Source organism: Vulpes lagopus, chromosome X (genome assembly GCF_018345385.1).
Source record: "Vulpes lagopus strain Blue_001 chromosome X, ASM1834538v1, whole genome shotgun sequence".
Classification (NCBI taxonomy): Eukaryota; Metazoa; Chordata; class Mammalia; order Carnivora; family Canidae; genus Vulpes; species Vulpes lagopus.
Window position 1 is genome coordinate 86,071,270 of NC_054848.1, and position 18,979 is coordinate 86,090,248.

At 37.7% G+C, this 18,979-nt stretch overlaps 1 pseudogene; it reads left to right on the forward strand.

The window, feature by feature from the left end:
• The first annotated feature begins 14,288 nt into the window (after positions 1–14,288).
• LOC121482746 lies at positions 14,289–14,862 on the forward strand (annotated as a pseudogene).
• The last annotated feature ends 4,117 nt before the right edge of the window (positions 14,863–18,979 follow it).

Below are 18,979 nucleotides of genomic sequence, written 5' to 3' on the forward strand. Positions count from 1 at the left end.
TGGAGTGGTTGGATTTGGATTTTACTTTACATGTTGGAATGTTACAGTTGGAGTTGATAGGACTTTCTAATGGATTGTATGTCTTTCTAGATTTTTGACTTGAGCAACTGGAGCAATGGAACTCTGTGAGATGGGAAAGATGGCATGAAAGTGGTGTGGGGAAAGAGGAACAGTATAGAAGAATAAAATAAGTGTAAAGTCTTAGACATTCTCAATTTCTGTCTCTCTTTTGTACTTTTAGCTTTTCTAATGATTTCTCCATCATTAGCCTAGGAGCATGCTAAGTCTTTCCCACCCTAGCTCCCCTAATCTTCCCTTAACACTCTTGGCTCTTGGAGTATTGTGCTCCTCTTCTTCTTTTCATCAATACATCTCCTAAAATAATAACATTTATTATCACCAATTCCTCTCACATCATTTCTTCATATCCCATTTCTAATCTGAAGCGTGATACAAAAGTATAAAGAATTGACTCTCTTCTCCTACTGCTTTACTGACATAAAGATTACCATGGCTCCTTCCACAGTTTGGCTATTGTGGCTATTGCTGCTAGAAACATCGGGGTGCAGGTGTCCCGACGTTTTACTCAGCAATTAGAAACGACAAATACCCACCATTTGCTTCAACGTGGATGGAACTAGAGGGTATTATGCTGAGTGAATAAGTCAATCGGAGAAGGACAAACAGTGTATGTTCTCATTCATTTGGGAATATAAATAATAGTGAAAGGGAATATAAAGGAAGGGAAAAGAAATGTTGGGAAATATCAGGAAGGGAGACAGAACATAAAGACTCCTAACCCTGGGAAACGAACTAGAGGGGGTGGAAGGGGAGGAGGGCGGGTGTTGGAGGGGAATGGGTGACGGGCACTGAGGTGGACACTTGATGGGATGAGCACTGGGTGTTTTTCTGTATGTTAGTAAATTGAACACCAATAAAAATTAATTAAAAAAAAAAAGATTACCATGGATCTATACTGTATTGGCAAAAGCTCAAGATGCTGATAAGGTCAAGCTCATAGCTATGTTCCACTGAGTCAGCTTTGTCCTATGTTGCTGCGTCAGGTGACACTCCAGACTCTAGAAAGAGTGACTCTAGAAAGAGAGACATCTGTGACTGTCCCAAAGGAGGCTGAGTGTGAGTGTACTGCCGGGCCATCACAGATAAACTGTAGAAGAGGCATACACATGCTCAAAATATTAATAAAGGACCATCAGCAGGATTTGTTGACCATTTGAGTCCTTATCAACTCTTAGTGGTTCAGTTCTGTTAAACATTTTGGATTGATTTGCACTGTCTTTGCTCAAGAATACTCCTTCTTTTTCTCTTTTTTAAGTGACAGTTCCCCCTTCTGCCTAGGTAACAAGGTAATTCTCAAGACTGACATTACAATTGCATGCTGTTTGCAAACAGCCAGAATGTGTGTTTTATCAAATGTAAGGATAGGTTAAGTAGAGATGTTCATCAATGGTGCAAGAAATTTCGTCAAGAAGAATGAGAAAAGTCGGGTTTTTGAAAATAAACTACATGGTTAATCTGTTCTGGGTCACTCAGACCACAGAAAAGTTGTGGATGTAATATATTGCTGTATTAACATGTCCACTCTCAAATTTTTCTAATTCAAGTCGTTTTTACATCAACTTTTTCTCTTACATCAAATTTTAACGCATCTTTTCTCAGTGGCAATATCACAGCTCATGAAGTTTATCTGAGGCACAATTATTGCTGATTGAAACTTTGAGAGTAATGATTTTCCCCATATAATGTTAATTATTTCCATAATATAATTATGCATTCTGCTTTAGGAATTGTAATGAATGTTCGAAGGAGAGATGTGACTTGGAAGTTTATTAGCTATCTAGTTTTCAAGACCTGTTCAGAGGAAGCAGAGACTGAACTTATAGTTGAAAGAACATAGTCCTGGGATCCCTGGGTGGCGCAGCGGTTTGGCGCCTGCCTTTGGCCCAGGGCACGATCCTGGAGACCCCGGATCGAATCCCACATCAGGCTCCCGGTACATGGAGCCTGCTTCTTCCTCCGCCTGTGTCTCTGCCTCTCTCTCTCTCTCTCTGTGACTATCATAAATAAATAAAAATTAAAAAAAAAAAGAAAGAACATAGTCCTATGAGACCGAGCCTGTGGACCCTACCAACTAGGGTCTCTTTTCCCTAGGATTCCTCTCCTCCATCTTCCTAGGCTTCCATTTTCTCAACTGAAAAATGGAGAAAACAATGCCCATCTTTTATTCCTCATGAAGTTGGATTTTCAGAAACAGTTACAATTTCAAATATTCTAACTTCTTGACAGGACATTTGTCTTACTTTCTGGCTCACAAAGCGCAGTTACATCCGATATATGTTGTATAACTAAGGTCGTAGGGAACTAGAAGCTACAATTCAGCCTGGATTTTATGGCTCTCATTTTATGTGCCATTATTGTTCTCTTTTGTCTTTATGGCTTTTAGGCTCAAGATAAAAGTTCCAAAGCATGAGAGGTGAAAAAGCAACCATTCACATCTCCTAGTAACCTTTAGTTTGTCATTCTTTTTGCAGTGTTCCAGAGAAATATGACAGTTGCCAACTCTCGCAACGACAGAGTATGGTTGAGGGAATCACAGACTTACAGATTTTATGATTGGAAAGACCACCTTGCCTTCAGGTGAGTGAAAGTAGTCCTGACACAATTCATTCATGGCTGCCCTTCCTATGTCCTTTGTAAATGAAGAACAATTGGTAGAAGAAAATGACAGAGGGGATTCTTGTCAGAAATTGACAAAGGATAAGAAAAGCTGGCCAGTGTTAGGGTTTGTGCAGGCACATTACATAGAAAAACAGAAAAGTTGTGTCTCAGAGTGCCTGGGTGGCTCAGTCGGTGGGGCATCTACCTCCAACTCAGGTCATGATCTCTGGGTCCTGGGTTCGAGCCCCTGATCAGACTCCCTAAGCAGGGAGTTTGCTTCTCTCTCTCTCTCTCTCTCTCTCCCTCTGCCCCTCCGCACTGCTTGCTCTTCCTCTCTCTCTTGAATAAATAAATAATATCTTTAAAAAAAAAAAAAGGAAAAGAAAAGTTGTGTCTCTTATGGATCCACAGAATCTGGAAGTAGAAACCAAACACGGGAGCCTGGTATTCACGTGGGGAAATAAGCAGAAGAACGAAAAGGCCTATTTGGAAAAACAATGATGTAACTACTTCCTATTAATTTAAGAAAAAAAAATCCCTTTGAACTATCACACAACAGACTTATATCTCTAGAAATGCAGTTCTGAAAAATAGCCTGACATCAAGGTAAGGCTTAGTCCAACAAAATTTCATAAGTTTCAGTGGCTGCAAAACTTAATAGGCTTTTCTAGCAGGATTACAATGGCCATGTTAGAATGAGGTGAAGAGGGACAAGCAAAAGTAGGAGACCAGTGGACTCAAGTGGGGGCCAAAAGTAATATATTAAGGGTCACTCAGGACTGATCTTAGAAAACTGTTTTTAATTGTGAATGCAGGGAGACTGAATTGGTGATATACAGAGGTAAGTAGAAGTTTCTCATCTGAACAAAGATATTTTTATGACTAGGAAAAGATTTTGGTGGTGGTAACATTATCAAATGATGTTTTGATATCCCTCCAGGATGCCCAGGGTGATGAAGATATGGTGGTTCATTGATAGCTTGATTACAGTTTTATTTTTTACCAGTGGATGATCATTTATTTGTTCAACAAACATATTTATTGAGTTTATGTCTGATATAATATAAAAATAGAGCTGAATATAACACAGTCACTTGTCCTTGAACTTTTGAGTCATAGCACGTGTAAAATTGTAATTAATTTGCAAGAGTTTTTTTCTGTGAAAATAGACCCAAATTACCCCAAGATGACTAAGTTAAAAATCATCAGGAAGCTGTCTTTTGATACTTTTGCCAGATAGTTATCTTGGGAACTCTGTTTTTTAAAACATCAAATTATTTTCCTATCTATGCAGAAGATAGAAACAGGGCTTCATATGATTTTTCATAAAAATCCAAAGTTTACTATGGTTATATTTTCTTGCATGAATCTCTTGGGTGCAAGGACTTTGTTCTTTGTAATAATGGTTGTTTACTTAGCTATAAGCAGAAGATCTGCTTGAATGTTTTTCCATTGATTTTGTTTTCTATACACTTTCTATTTGTGATGAGAAATGAATTATAATGCGTATGCTGTACCAAAATGGACAGCAATGGCAATCTGATTTATATACACAAGACTATTTCCACTGACAAAACAAATAGGACAATAGAACAAAAGCGCTAGAAGGAAATTTGTAGTGTTATCAATTCACTCTTGCCACAGTCCATAGCTATTCAAAAGATAGATGAATCACTAACCATCTTAAGGATGTTCGATGAAAAATTTCTTACAATTTCCTTTTGTTATCTGTGCCTAACATTTGTTGCCAACTTCATTAATTATATAGCTAAGGTAAATGTGCAAACTCAAATGTTTTTCTTTCATATTACAACTGTATGTGTTTAAGTAAATGGAATAAAGTGTGAACAGGCAGCAATTCCTTATTTTTGAATATGATTTTAGAATATGCAACCCTAAAGAGAGTCAACCCTCTCCCTGAACAAGCTGAGATGAATGTACTTTTTACTTAATAACCATCAGTTAGCATCAAGAGATCATGCTGGTAGTGTTGTATGGTGACAGTAGCTAGTTGTGGTAAGCATAGCATACCGTATAGAGTTGTGGAATCATTATGTGGTAAACTTGACACGAATGTAACATTGTGTGTCAATTATACTTTAATAAAGAAGTTTTAAGAATTTAAAAAACGGATTTTGCTGAAACAACAGCTAATCAGAGTAAGAGTCTTCTGCCAAACCAATATGGCAGAGTTATCATGATCACGATATCTAGTCCAGGGTAAAGAACATCAATATTAAACCACAGAGCAAAAATATAATCAGGCCAAAATACCAGATTATTGAGAAGAGAAATTAGAAATCAAGGTAGAGTAAGCAGAATAGAAATGTATTAGAAACACATCCCCAAGTTGAAGTTAAGACAGTTAGAAATCCTAAACTGGAAAGAGAGAATGAGAAAAAGCAAATTGTCAATGTAGAAAATAAGGTCTGTAAAGCTAACTGTAGTAGTGGTTTGATGGAGACAGTGGTAAGTTATTTTCTTTGTCTTGATCTTGCATTTCGGATCAACCTCAGCATACTCAAGCATACTTAGCTAGCCATCTTCCCTGCAGAGTTCAGGCAGCGCCCAAAGCAGTAAAACCTATGACTTTTGATCCATCAGAGAATTAGAAAGCATACCCATGTGACACATCTACATTTGCTATTAGTTAACATAGTGAAACATAAAGTCTAGTATGATTTGACACTGGTCTCTAGACATAACCAAGGGTTTTTTCCTATGCTATGTCAAACAGAAGAATAATAATTATTTTAAATGGATTAATCTCTGGGAGTTTTTCCAACTATTCAGATTTTTGGTATTCCATAATCTTGATAGCTGACCTGTATCCTGAGGTCTACAGTCTGGTAAATCAAATACAAGTTAGTGTATGATGGTAGTGGCAATTGAAAATGTTTCTATCAGCAATCAGAAAGGTGATACTTAGTCCATGATTACAGAATGTAAAAGGGAAAATTCATTTAATCAGTGGATTAAAGACTGACTCAAAGGATACATGTTGGCACTTGGACCTTAAAAACACAAAATCTTTTTACTCAATATTGACTTTTGCCTTTAAAAAGCAAATTTAGTAGTTTAACTTCCAAAGCAAGATTAAGATACTCATGTACTTAATATTTCCAAAGATTTCAGATAAATGTGTTCTTATAATTTTTGTCACAAGAATGCCAGTATCTACAGAAATAACTGTGATGTATTTTCTTTCAATTAAGAGTTAAACTAATATTTTATTAATGTAAGTATAGGGCTAATAGATACATATGAACCTTGTTTTGTAAAAGTTGTGGAAAAGGTCGATTAATTTTGAACGGCTTGATGTAATCTTAGTCATTTTTAGACTCTTAATCTTACTTAATCATCTGCAAAATGTTTTGTCTAGTGAGCCAGTTTAGTATATAATAAAAATAAAACCCAATTTAGATGGTCTGTATTCTGTCCCCACTTACTATCATTGTGACTCTGGATAAGTCAACTAATTATTCATGTCTTCAGTTTACTCATTTTTAAAATGGGAATAATAATAACAAAATGTGTGGCAATTTGCATGTCAAATGAAGAGGATGCTGATGATGTTGATAAGGATAATAATTGAAAGCTTTTTCAAATTTTAAGTGTTAATATTGTTGCTCTTTTATTCCTAGGTGTTCAACATGAAGATTTCTCTTCTTTCACTAATGTGTTGATAATATACCAATTGTTGATTGAGAGAGGGAGATTAATTACTAGAGACTAGTATAAGATATAATGTTAGTTTCTATGCAATCCACATGATTCCATAGACAAATACACGAATGTAATATTTCAAAGTACTGCCTGAACTACCTGAATAGCCTTTGGGATAGGAAGAAGATATTGGGACTAAATGAACATACAAGTTAAGTGGGTCTATAACCAGTTGAATGACCCTAAAGAAAGATAATTGAAGAATTAATATTAACCTAGAGAGAGAGGTTTCCTTTAAGATGATCCTGTGCACTTTTCCTTAATGATTGTTATGGGGACATTCACGGCATGATAATTACGTATGTGGAGGGGTAGCTTGGAATAAGAATCTCAATACCCTAAGAGTCTGGATTTAGGGGCTGAAACTATCAAAATGAAATTTGGTAAGGAAAAACATGAAGATCTTCAATTAGCTTCTTATCCTAACTGTTCAAGTACAGAATGAATATGACAGAGCTAAAGAGTAGCGGGCATGAAAAATGTCTGTTTGAATTGACTATAGATACTGATTATAGATACTGAGGTAGCTGGAGAAATCTAATATAAAGAACCCAAGAACATCAGAGTTGCTTGAAGCCCAGGAACTCTTGGGGGAATGGTATAGTAGGGTTACCTTTCTGCTGCATAGTAAGACTATGTAGAGTAACTCTGCTTCTTTCTGTTCTCCTTTCATTCTCCCATATTTCCACATTGAGGTTGAAAGAGAAACTGGCAGAAGACTCAAGAGAACTCTGGGGGGAGCCTAAGTGGCTTAGTTGGTTAAGCATCTGACATTTGATTTTGGCTCAGGTCATGATCTCAGGGTCTTGGGATCTTGATTGTTTGATATCAACATTAAAATCTCATCAGATTATGTGATTTCATTATGGGACCAACTGATGTCCATTAAAAAACAACAACAAATGTCAGGCTCATGCAATTCTGAGAAAAAGTTTCTATTGCATCCAACTTCTAAAATAGAACTCACTGGTGATTTTACCTTTCCTTCTGTATTAGTTAGGGTTCTCCAGAGAGAAATTATTTTAAGGGATCAGCTCACATGATTGTGGAGATAAGTCCAAAATCTGCAGTGTAGGATGGTAGGCTGAGGACCCAGAGAAGAGTTGCAATCTGAATGCAAAGGCAGTCTATTGGTAGAATTCCTTCTTGCTCAAGAAGTCAGTCTTTGTTCTACAAAGGCCTTTAACTAATTAGATGAGGGCCCACTCACAGTGTGGAAGATAATCTGCTTTATCGAAATCTACAAATTTAAATGTTCATCTCATCCAAAAAACACCTTCTCAGAAACATCCAGAATAATATTTGACCAAACATCTGAGCACTGTCGTGCAGCCAAGCTGACACATCAAATTAACCAGCATGACTTATTTGTTTCAAAGTCCTAAAGCTCTTATGCTTAAACCTTGAATTTGCTATCTAAATAAGATGCACAAAATCACTTGATGGATATGACTATAATTGAAGGCATGGCATGGAAGCAGAATTAATTAAAGCCCCCTTAGGACACACTATAAAACCTCAAATTTAGGCAGCAGTTTGTCAGTTCATTCAATAAAATATTTTCGAGTGCCTAAAATGTTCTGGTCTAGGATTGAGCTCTACACTGAAGATACAATGGAGAGCAAAACAGGTGTGGCCCCTGCCCTAATGGAGTTATAGTCTGGTAAACTAAGGCAACCAGGTGTTGACTGAAGGATACCTGTTATTAAAAATAACCAGGTATTGACTGAAGGATAAATATGGAAATATTTGAATGAAATATTTGGATGAGGGGGATCCCTGGGTGGCGCAGCGGTTTGGAGCCTGCCTTTGGCCCGGGGCGCGATCCTGGAGACCCAGGATCGAATCCCACGTCGGGCTCCCGGTGCATGGAGCCTGCTTCTCCCTCTGCCTGTGTCTCTGCCTCTCTCTCTATCTCTCTGTGACTATCATAAATAAATAAAAAATTAAAAAAAAAAAAAAGAAATATTTGGATGAAACCTCAGTCTGAGTGGTTCGGAAATGACATTTGAACTGAGATATGATGGATGATTATAAGTTAACTAAGCAAAAGGAGAACCAATATGTGGTAACACTTATTTGTGAGGAGAGGGCATAGTGAATATGAGAGTCTGAGAGTTCAGTGTGGTTAGGAGAGAACAAATAAAAGAGAGCATGATTCAAAAGAGAATGTAGGTATACTTAGGGATGAGGTCATAGGAAGTCTTGATTAGCATCTTAAGGAATTTTGCCTTTATCTCAAGTGTTACAGCAAGGCACTGAAGATTCTTTAGCAAAGGGAAGACACAATCAGATTTTCTTTCAAACACCTCATTCTAAGTGTGAAGAACCATCTGGAGGGAGAGAAGAATGGATGAAGATTAGACCAATTAATAATGTAGTGATTTTTAGGGCAGGAGAAGATGAAAGCATAGAATTCAGGGGTAGTGGTAGACAGAAAGTAGTAGATGGGGGCAGCCCGGGTGGTTCAGCGGTTTAGCGCCACCTTCAGCCCAGGGCCTGATCCTGGAGACCTGGGATTGAGTCCCACGTCGGGCTCCCTGCATGGATCCTGCTTCTCCCTCCGCTTCTCTCTCTCTTTGTGCCTCTCATGAATAAACAAATAAAACCTAAAAAAAGTAGTAGATAAATTGTAGAGATATTTAAGTGGATTTGGTGATGGATTGGGTATATGGGGTAAGGGAGAGAGAGTACTGAACTCAATAGATGGTGATATCACTTGGAAGTTTAAATGGCAACATAAGTAGGACTAGGTTGGGGAGGCAAAAAAGAGTATCAAGTATTTATTTATATTTTCCAGGTGCCATTGAGACATCTTAAAAAAAGTATAAACTAGACAGTTGGATATACTGCCTTGGAGCACAGACATGAGATTTGTTCTAGAGACAAAATTTTGAGTAAATTTCCTACAGATGGAAAATATTTCAGCAGTTTTACTCTCTTCATTTTCTTTTTTTTTTCTCTCTTCATTTTCTTTATCAGAAAAATCAAGACAGTTTTACTGTCTTCATTTTCTTAATTAGAATACTCAAGAAATAGGTGGATTGACTTGTCCAAAGTTACACAGCTTAAACAGCCTTCACTAAGATTCTATGTCTTTTGAATCCATACATGGTAAATACATATACATATCATGTTTTTTTTTTTTTAAATTTAGGAATCTAGTTCATACTTCAGGTATGGATAAAGTTTAAGGAGGGCACTTGTGATGAGCACTGAGTGTTATAAGTAAGTGATGAATCGTTAAATTCTACTTCTGAAACCAATATTTTACTATTTATTAACTAAACTAGAATTTAAATTAAAACTTCAAAAATTTAAATAAATAAAATAATCTTTTCACCAGAAATGAAGTATAAATTAAGTAGTGGAATGTCTCTTTTATAGTTTTCAGAATACAAATCCTTTACCTCTTTGGTTAGGTTTATTCCTAGGTATCTTACAGTTCCTGGTGCATTTGTAAATAGGACTGATTCCCTAATTTCTCTTTATTCTATCTCATTGTTAGTGTATAGATATGCAACTAATTTCTGTGTATTGATTTTTATATCCTGCCACTTTGCTGAATTCCTGTATGAGATCTAACAATTTTTTTGATGAATGGATAAAGAAGATGTGATATATATATATGTATATATAATGGAATATTATATAATATATATTTTATATAATATATTTTAATACATAAATTTAATATAATATTTATATATAATATAATATATAAACATATTACATTTATAATATAAATATAATATAATAAATAATATTATATTTATAATAAATAATATATGATATTTATATTATAATTAATAATATATTATATTTATAATAAATGCATTATACTTATATATAATATATATCACAATTATTCATATTATAATTTATATAATAGAATTTATTAAGCTATCAAATATACAGTCTTACCATTTGCAATGTGTAGATGAAACTAGAGGGTTTATGCTAAGCAAAATAAGTCAATAAGAGAAAAATAATTACCATAAGATTTCACTCATGTGGAATTTAAGAAACAAAACAGAGGGTCATAGGGGAAGGGAGGGAAAATAAAATATGATGAAATCAGAAGGGAGACAAACCATAAGAGACTCTCAACTATAGGAAACAAACTGAGGGTTGCTGGATGGGAGACGGAGGGGGGTATTGGGTAACTAGGTGATGGGCATTAAGGAGGGCACTTGATGTAATGAGCACTGGGTGTTAAATGCAACTGATGAATCGCTGAATTCTATCTCTGAAACTAATAGTACACTATATGTTAATTGAATTTAAATAAACTAATAAAAATTTTAAAATGCCTCTTTATATAATGTAACATACTGATTCTATACTAAGCTATATAATAGATAAGAATCTTTTAGTATGAAAACTATAAGGTCTTTATGTCATGAAAATAATCATGTCATTAGCTTTGGTATTAGGCTGTCTAAATGAAAACACAAATTATTTCACACGATCTGACATAAACCTCAGGGGAAATCTCTTCAAATGGAATTTTTCAGTTTTCTTTGAACTGACTCTTCTAATTTCCCAGGGGAGAAAAAATGAATAGTGAAATCTACCTATAGAAGAATGATTTAATTATACACCCATCTGTTCAATATCTTGACTTATGCAATTTGTTTTGAGATGAGAATGCTTGTTTTTCTCCTTAGCCTGAAAATATAATCACATAAATTCCATCCTTTTAATATCAATAAATGCATTACCTATTTACTGAGTACCCAACATTGTGTTAGCTATCATGAATAATTACAAAATCCAATCAAAACCAAACAAAAACCTATGACATGGCTCTTGTACTTAATGTCTATTCAAATTATTAGTTATATGAGGTGAACCTTTGATTAAAAATTAGGAATAATCTGTAAATATATATTCTAAAACATAATAAGTGATATTGACTACCCATTGTATTGTAATTTCCAGAAGGGAGATTACCTTCTCATCTCTAGTTGTTGTAGATGGCTTCACAGAGGAAGAGGGACTAGAGCTAGATAGTAAAGGAAGGAGAGTTGGCAGTTTTAATCTTATGGCTTGCCCTTATATCCTGTGAGCGAAACTTGCCCACCCATATTTTGTTCTATGTATCCCCTCTGTCTGTCACTTTTGCTTGCCACTTGGCTATCTGATCCACGATGAATCCATAAAATGTTAAGTGACTTGTTTTATTGTGGGTTAATGCAAAAAGATCATTTGGGTCAGCCAGATTCCTGGATTCTGAGTTTTCACTTAAGAAATATTGAGAAATTGATATGAATAGTAGTAGAAGTCTTGATGTATAGGGCAGTAAAGGAGGCCATAATGGCCATTTCCAAGGCAAACTTACAAGGAGCAGAAAATGTCAGGGGGCAGAAATTTTGAGGAAGCAGAAAAAGCTATTTGATAGAAAAAAGAAAAAAGTAAATGCAAATCTCAAATGATGTTGAGAGTAGAAGATGAGAAGTAGAAAGATCATTATAACCCATGAGAGATAAATGGAGAAAATTGCCAATTTCTAGAGCTTCCTCAGTTGTTAGAGGCTTTCCAGTTACAATGTTAATTTTAGTGTACATATTTCCTTACAATAAATTCCACAATGCTTTATTTATATTAATTGGATAAGCTACATAAAGAATCTAATTAGAATAGGAAGTTTGGATTAAGGTGAATAGAGAGGAGGGGCATTTCAAGTGGGAAGGACTAGTACATGACATAGGAGGGAATAGTGAATATAGTATGTTACAGAGCATGATGATCATGCTGGCAAGTGTTCGAAATACTAGCTGGAGGAATGATGATATAAGATTAGATATATAGGATGGGCTCAAATTCTGGTGGCATCACAGAATCAGTTGAATAATTTGATTGAGAGCTTATAGGCTGTCTAATAGCCAACCCAGTGTTAAAAGATGGCTAATTTAGAAGATGAATTGGTTGGAGCAATGGTACCAGCTCAGAAACTATTGCAGCAATTCACGCACAAGATAAAATATGGTCCAGAGCGGCAAATATGTAACAGGCATTCCTCTGTTTCCCATTCCCAGGTTATGATACCTTGTTAACTGGTTGTGGCATTATTCATCTAGTGAGCATGGATGGTACCTTAGCATCATTTTCTGAATGGGACTCCAAGCAATGAATGGCCTTTGATTGTAGTTACCAAGCAAAATCAAATTTATTTGCTGCCACTGGACTGTCACATCCTACTATTTTGGACAAGAGAGTTTTGATAAGTTTTAACATTCATAATGTAAACCTAAGCCTACAGAATATCTATGTATATCCTGGTAACTTTGTTTCCCTGCATATGGAGCTCAAATCTCACTATATCAAGCAATAAAGAATGGTTCAACAGTTTGTACTGGAGTGTACTTGCTTGAAATACTATTCTAGTAAGTAGAACATTAGTGGAGTGTGGGAAGTTATGGTTGTTAGGTTAATTGTATTGACCAACATCATTTAAAATGAGCAATCCCTACTGTTTTCTACTTCTTGGGACAACTTTTACTATAAACATTCATAAACTCATAATAGTAATTGTGCTTTTGGTATACGTTAATTGAAAAAATACATAAAGATAAATAACTATAGTGACCTTAGTGAGCCTTTTATAGAAATTTATATTTTATTCATTACAAAAGCATATATTTTTCAACTTAGAGTTAATGCACAGAAATGACTTACATGTTTATTCAGCTTACTAACACTACTTGGTGCATGCGATCTCAGAGCCACAGCAGAGAAAGATTGAATAAAAGTATGTTCCCCAGAGAGCTTAGAGGTCAAATCTGAGTCATGAACAAATGGGAAGGCAGTGTCACATGAACTCTGGGTTGTGGAAAACAGGCCAACAGAAAGACCATAGGTGAAGTTTCTCTTGAAAGATTATAACATATCTGCCTTTAAGTGGTATCCTCTTTCCCCTGCTTGTCCTGGAAAATCTTGTCACACATCCTCTGTTTCTGGCTAATTAAAATATATGGGCATGATTATAGTATAATAGCTTAATACTCTAGATCCTTTCACTTAATAAATCTCAATTTTTCATAAATTAGCAGGAGTGGGTTTGGGAGAAGTCCTGGCAGATATGAGATGGGAGACAGAATGAGGAAACCAGCCATGTCATGTCATGTATTCTATTTATAGGCAATGCTTGGTCTTACACATTTGCAAGCTCTGTTTAAAACTGTACACTCTTTCCATTTCCTTTATCCACTCCACTGCTGCCAATGAGTCTACAATTCATATTCAGAACCATTGACCTAAATTGTCTTAAAAATATCTGGGGCTTTTTTTCTTTCCTGATTATTCTATGTAAATATTTGAATTAAGTAAAAATTACTGACAATTTAAAGGCAGCAAAATTTACTACCACATGTTATAGTGGTAGTAGTGTTTTTTTTCTATTTAAAAAAAAAACAACTCATTTTCTGGAGTGCCATAGCTAGGTAGGTCAAGGATCAGAGGTCTAATTCAGCAAAGGCCTGAGCACAATCAGACAAATAATAAAAGCAAATTCTGACTTAAGCATCTTAGGAAAGAAAACAACATGTAACTAGAAAAAAAAAAGACAAAGTGGGAATAGGTTCAGCTGAAAAAGAAACTGGAATAGTATAAATATGAATTCAAATTATTACCTTGTGTAAAAGTCAGATATTCACATAAGCCTGGGATTAGGACAGAATGTTTTTGCATAAACTGAGTCAAAAAACAAACAAACAAAACCATATATTTTGGTTGAAGGTATTTATTACTTTGGAGACCAAAGAAATGTAAAGCTCTGATACATAAGACTGCATATGAAAACAGAATGGAATTCAGGATGACAGACACTTTGGATAGCTAGTTTGACCTGGACCTCAGATAGATACAAATGATATATAATTAAAATCCATTTGTTTACAGAGGCTGAGCTGGACCTCGTCAGCCGCCTTGCCAAAGAACATGGGACTTTTGATGCTGTGAAATGCACTCACTGGGCAGAAGGAGGTATGGGCGCCTTAGCCCTAGCTCAGGCTGTCCAGAGAGCAGCTCAAGCACCCAGCAGCTTCCAGCTCCTTTATGACCTCAAACTCCCAGCTGAGGATAAAATCAGGATCATTGCATAGAAAATCTATGGGGCTGACGATATAGAATTGCTTCCTGAAGCTCAACACAAAGCTGAAGTCTACACGAAACAGGGCTTTGGGAACCTGCCTATCTGCATGACCAAAACACACTTGTCCTTGTCTCATAACCCAGGGCAAAAGGGTGTGCCCACAGGCTTTGTCTTGCCCATTCATGACATCCATGCCAGCATCAGGGCCAGTTTTCTGTACCCCTTGGTAGGGACAATGAGCACAATGCCTGGACTCCCCACTCAGCCCTGTTTCTATGATATTGATTTGGACCCTGAAACTGAACAGGTGAATGGGTTGTTCTAAACAGATTGCCTCTCTTCAAGATGCTGCTCCAAATGTTTGGCCAATGTCCATTCAGTCTGACTGTTGGTTAGGAAGTGTGGGGAAGTCGAGAAAAGTCAGCCCCTGCCCTGAAGATCTTAGGAAATAAAGAGCAGGAATTCCCCCAGAAGCCTTTCTTCGGTCTTAATCCCCACCATCATGTATAAATTAACATAAATCATGCACAAATCTACTTACTTTATTGAAGTGCCACAGAATAAAAGGAAATGATTTTGCAGAAAAAAAATCCATTTGTTCATTGATCAGGCAAAAATAAGCATGTGTCAGACACTTTGGGGGGTTCTCGGACAATAGACATCATCCTTGGGTTCAAGGAGTCTAGAAAGACAAATGAACATGTTAGGAAAATAATTATGTCTCAGTTTCCTCATTGAAGAAATATTTATTGAAAACCTACTATATGCCAGGCACTCTATTATTCCACAGAGATATAAGGTTTAGTGATGAGCAAAACAGGCATGATTCTCATTCTTTTAGAGCTTGGAATATATCGTGCTATCATAGAAAACTCTTGTGTATTGAAAAAGCTTCTAGAATTAAGGAGACACACATAAAATTTAACCACTAAGCAGTAAATGGCTTGCCGATTCATTTCTTAAGTTTGTGTAACTTCTTCCTTACCACCAAAAATAAAAATCCTTTTACATATGCAACCATCCTTTCCTTCTTTCTCTTATAATAGAATCTCTCTAAAAGTACCCTGCCATGTACTCTGGCCTATTTTTTGGAGAAAAAATAGAGACTCTTGCCATCAATGCCGTGTTGCCAAGGAGTAGAAAAAGGGTGAGAAAAGGTCTATGTTCATTAGGCTGTCATTACCTTGTTAAAAAGTCTAATCTTGGGATCCCTGGGTGGCGCAGCGGTTTGGCGCCTGCCTTTGGCCCAGGGCGCGATCCTGGAGACCCGGGATCGAATCCCACGTCGGGCTCCCGGTGCATGGAGCCTGCTTCTCCCTCTGCCTGTGTCTCTGCCTCTCTCTCTCTCTGTGTGACTATCATAAATAAATAAAAATTAAAAAAAAAAAGTCTAATCTTGAGTTTTTAGGGGTGATTGTTGATGTGTTTAGGCGAATTGACAACTTAAGGACTGTCAGTAAAAGAAGACAATATTATCTCTCAAACTTAAAGCATGAATATTATTAGGATGTATGTGATTTGCCTCCTCTTGGGATTTTGGCTCTATTTAGAGTATAATTTCTTGGTATAATGCAAAACGTAATGATGAAAACAGAAGAGTGGGATTTCTTCAACGATCTGCTGATGCATGTTTGGGTTCTTAACGTTGGAATCAGAAGAGTTCCAGTTGAGATGTATTGTATGGAGGGCAAAAGGGCAGGTTTAGTAGGCCTATGATACTAGTTAAAACTGGACCTTTGTAAAGACAGAGATCCTGGTTGAACCCGCTCCTCTCATTAATTTGGTGATGAAGGGGGTGGGGCAAGATGGCGGAGGAGTAGGGTCCTCAGCTCACCCGACCCCACCAACTTACCTAGATAACTTTAAAACCATCCTGAACACCTACGAATTCGACCTGAGATTTCAAAGAGAGAACAGCCAGAATTCTACAGAGAGAAGGGTTTGCACTTCTAGCAAGGTAGGAAGGCAGAAAATAAAAATAAAAAAGAATCCAGTGAGGGAGGGGCCCCCACGAGGAGCCAGGCTAAGGTCCTGTGGCGAGAGCCTCCAGGACAGGAGAGCCCAGCCCCGGAGAGGCGGGAATTTTAAAAATCCGCACCGGATTCTTCCCAGATGAAAAGGCGCTTAGCAGGGAACTTGGGCAGGATCTCAGGAGGGACAGTGGAGGCCCCAGGTTCCCTGGGTCACTAACAGAGGAAGTGCGCCCCAGGGGAGACCCTGCCACATCTGGCGGTCGACCTCCCTAAAGGGCTGCAGCCAATGCCCGGCGGGGCCCCGGGAGCAGCTCAGGCGGAGGCTCTCCGCGGAGGGGGCTCTGTGGCCTCGGGAGCGCGATTCCAGCGGTGCAGGCCCCGGAGCCCAGGGCACCCCAGGGACATGGCCCAAGATCTGGCGCTTCCCCTGGACATGCGGAGGCGGGGAGGACACAGGACAGTGAGGACGCTCATGCCTCAGGGCACCCCAGAGCTGTGCAGGTCAGCACCTCCCCCCTGCACCCCCGGAGCATCCAGGCCAATGTGGACTGGGAACTGCAGGAGTAACTGCGGGAGCTGACTCCAGGGCTGGAGAGCTGGCTGTCACCAGTGTGGTTGTCCTTCCTGGTGTCACCCTGTGCCTGGGGTGTGGGGAGGCCATCAGGGAACAGAGGCATCACAAGATAAACAGTTCCCACTGAGCCTGGCTCCCAACAGGGGTCGGGGAAGCTCCCCCATGTGTACACACCTGAGAATCAGCACAGCAGCCCTTCCCCCAGAAGACCTGCTGGAAGGACAGGGGAAGAGCAAGTTCTAACCGAGCAGCACTGGAAAGCTCCAGGACTGAGGGGAAAATACTGTATAGAATGAGAGGGTGCTTTTTTCTTTTTCCATTATGACTCATTTTTTAATTCAGACTAAAAATTTCCAATATTTTTTCTCTTTTCCCACCTTGACTACAGTGTTTTTACCAGCTCTTCATTTTTAATTTTTTTCCCTTTTGATTTTCATAGTTCTACCATTACATGTCTTAGATATATTTTCCACTTCTGGATTCCCTTCAAAGTATTCAATTTAATTTTGGTAGATACACGAGACATGGGTTTTTGTTTTGTGTTTTTTGGTTTTCTACCTCATTTTGTTCTACAATGGTAAAAGTTAATACCTTCTAAAACATGACCAGCATGCACCCAGAACCAAGTGGTATACTGTGCTGGTTCATTCTGTGAGATTATATTCTCTCTTCCTTCCCATTCTGCCCCCCTCTTTTAACTTGTTTATGTTTTGGTGGTCAGTGGTGGGCCTTTCTATAAGTAGTGCTGGTTTATATAAATTTGGGACTGAGCATCTTATAACATACAGAACAAAACACACTCAGAACCAAGAGGATCACCATATAGGACCCCTCAGGTAGACTACATTCTCTCTCCACTAACACTTCATCACCACCATCCCCCCATATTTTTTTCCTTTTTCCTCTTTTCTTTCCTTTCTTTTTCTTCTTTGTTTTTGGGCTTTTTATTTTTACTACTTTGTTTTAAAATTGTTTTTCACTTTAGTGGTCCTTTTCCTTTATTTTGTTCTGTTCTACTTTTCTTTCATTTTCTGGTCTCTGGCCTCTTTGGAATCATCTAGGGTGTATTTTACTTAGGTCGTGGTTGATATTTTTGACTCAGCCCACTCAAACAGCCACTCTGCACTGGACAAAATGACTAGAAGGAAGAATTCACCACAAAAGAAGGAACCAGAAGTAGTACTCTCTGCCACAGAGTTACAGAATTTGGATATCTGACAGAAATTCGGACAGAATATGATGTCAGAATGTCAATTCAGAAGTACAATGATAAAGCTACTGGTGGCTCTGGACAACAGCAAGAAGGACTCCAGAGACTTCATTACTGCAGAATGGACATCTATTCTGGCCAAAATTAAAAATAGATCGAATGAGATGCAATCCAATCTGGATGTCCTAACTGCTAGGGTTAATGAGATGGAAGAGAGAGTGAGTGACATAGAAGACAAGTTGATGGTGAGGAAGGAGGCCGAAAAAAAAAGAGAAAAACAATTAAGAGCCCATGAGGAAAGGCTTAGGGAAATAAATGGTAGCTTGAGAAGGAAGAATTTACGTCTAATTGGGATTACAGAGTAGAGACTCCTTGAGACAGAGAGAGGACCACAAAGTATATTTGAACAAATCTTAGCTGACAACTTCCCAAATCTGGAGAAGGAACAGGCATTCAGATCCAAGAGATAGAGAGGTCCCCTCCCCCGAAAAATCAGTAAAAACCATTCAACACTTCAACATTTAATAGTGAAACTTACACATTTCAAAGATAAAGAGAAAATTCTTAAAGCAGCATGAGACAAGAGATTCTTAACTTATATGGGAAGAAATATTAACAGCAGACCTCTCCACAGAGACTTGGCAGGCCAAAAAGGGCTGGCAGGATATATTCAGGGTACTAAATGAGAAGAACAGGCAGCCAAGAACACTTTATCCAGCAAG